General features: G+C 35.0%; 1 long non-coding RNA gene across 1 annotated transcript in view; it reads left to right on the forward strand.

The window, feature by feature from the left end:
* Positions 1-2,500, forward strand: part of LOC125024604 — a 20,212-nt gene that overhangs the window by 9,850 nt on the left and 7,862 nt on the right. Inside the window, exon 3 of the long non-coding RNA XR_007114776.1 lies at positions 2,298-2,365. This is a non-coding gene — a long non-coding RNA (uncharacterized LOC125024604). The remainder of the gene's footprint in view (positions 1-2,297; positions 2,366-2,500) is intronic.

The following is a 2,500-nucleotide window of genomic DNA, read 5'->3' on the forward strand; positions in this document are numbered from 1 at the left end:
AATTTGAACGATGTGCTAGCCATAAGAACTAGGTGTTGCAATAACGATCTAGTCATAATACTATATAACTTTTCAACAACCAATGCAACACGTACAAATTATTTTTGTTTACATGACATTCTGAATAACGCCATTAGCTGTGTCAAGTGTAGTCTCAGTTGTGGCCGACCCCGACAGCCCTGCAAACTCTGAGCCTTGATGCGCGAGAACAGTACTCTTGGAAGAAGGTGCTTTCGGAAGGAGGTCTCGGTCTGCCTTCAAGGTTGTACTCAAGTAAAATGGCTAGTACAACCGTAGTCTTGTTTTAGGTTGGTATCTTTAGAGATTGCATATGTCAAGATTTCTGCGGGAAAATATGTATAAATGAATTCGCACACAAGCGTACATCTAACGCTTTTTATTTTGAATAGAAAGAAGAAAAAATGCGATGTGACTCATTTCACTTTTCCCTGAAGGCAATGGTAGTATCAAAACAGAAAGGTTCCTGGAAGTAGCGTAGTGGCCGACGAACGAACGAACGAGCAAATCATTTTAAGTGATCTTATATTAATTCCATGGGTGCAACTGAAATTGAAATCGAAGTATCAGTGATATATTAACTTAATATTCCGAGGATCCCACGATAGGTTTCGGCATGTCTTAATTAAGTCTGGCAACGGAATACATACTATTCCATTAATACTCGCGCTTCTGACACTGACACTCGCACTCACTGACACTGGCACTGACACTGACACTGAGTTAAACATCACTGATATGACAGAGTCGCTGATCCCCAGGCAACGGGCATGACCCTGGGTCGTCGCGAGTCGGAACAAATACTAGACGTTAACAATAAAGGCAGAAATTCGTGTGAATTTCTTTGCGAGAAACAGTAATGGGGTGGGAATATTTGTATCATTTGTGCCAAGAGTTTATTTTAGCATGCAGTTGTACTTACTTAACGTTATTTTGGCACGAGGTGACTATGTGCATTGACACGTATACAAACACACACACACACACACACACATATATGTATATATATATATATATATATATATATATACGAATACAGACACACACACACACACACACACACACACACACACACACACACACACACACACACACACACACATATATATATATACATATACGAATATACACACACACATATATGTATATGTATATATGTTTATATATATATATATATATATATGTACATGTATATATGTTTTTTTTAACAAAGAGTAATACGATAAAGTGGATAAAATTGGTAGCACGTTTATGCTTCGATCGCCGGGAACGACACTGGGCGGTCTAACAGAAAGTGCTAACGCTGGGAAAATATTTATCTGGAAATTTTCCTGTTCTTTGTTATAGTTATGCTGTGAGTTATATTAGGCACGTTTGACAGTTGTAGAATAACTATTATGATACGTTTTAAAAATGCTGTTCTTGCCATTAGCGTCATATACAAATGGCAAGGGAACGATCTATCATAAAAATGTTATTGTGCTGTTATTCTCACTAGGTACTTTGTGCAGGTGGAATGAAGGATTTCATATATAAATGTGTAAATATTTATATATATATACACACACACATGTTGATGTATTAACATACATACATACATACATGCTTATATTTATATATACATATAGATATATAAATATCTATATGTATGTATCTATCTGTCTTTATATATTGCATATATGTATTGAATATATTATATATGTTATATAAATTATATATAACCATAATATATATACACACACACACACACATATGTTTGTATATAGCAATGTATTTGCGTATGGAGTGCACACACAAATCGCCCGCGCGCTTATGAGCACGCGCATATATTGGGTAAGTCTATCATAGATATGATGGTCAGTTGAGAACCACCGACAATGATTACCCAAACATCTACTCCCTGAGGAAGGATCATGAGTCAGCCACCCCAGTAAAAGACCCAGCCAGCCACGTGATTCAGCATGGCACCAAGTAGTATATATATATGTGTGTGTGTATGTGTGTGTATATATATGTATATGTATATACACATAAACAGATTTACACACACACACACACACATATATATATGTATATATACATACATTATATATATATATGTATATATACATACATTATATATATATGTATATATACATACATTATATATATATGTGTGTGTGTGTGTGTGTGTGTGTGTGTGTGTTTGCATGTGGGTTTGTCTACGTGTATATTTCTTCATTAGTAAGGAAACATGCCTATATGAATATTTTATAAACCTGATTTTATTCCTCAAACAGTGCGGGTGCTGCGGCTTCCAACCTGCTGCCTGAAGACTACCAAAACACTCAGGAGCCCACACCAGCAGGTAGTATTTCACTGTCATTATATAGCATGCATATACATGCATATAAATATACATGTATATGTATATATATACACACATATATGTATATATATGTATGTATATATGTATATATATGCATATATGTATATATATGTA

This window comes from Penaeus chinensis, chromosome 43 (assembly GCF_019202785.1).
Source record: "Penaeus chinensis breed Huanghai No. 1 chromosome 43, ASM1920278v2, whole genome shotgun sequence".
Lineage (NCBI taxonomy): Eukaryota > Metazoa > Arthropoda > Malacostraca > Decapoda > Penaeidae > Penaeus > Penaeus chinensis.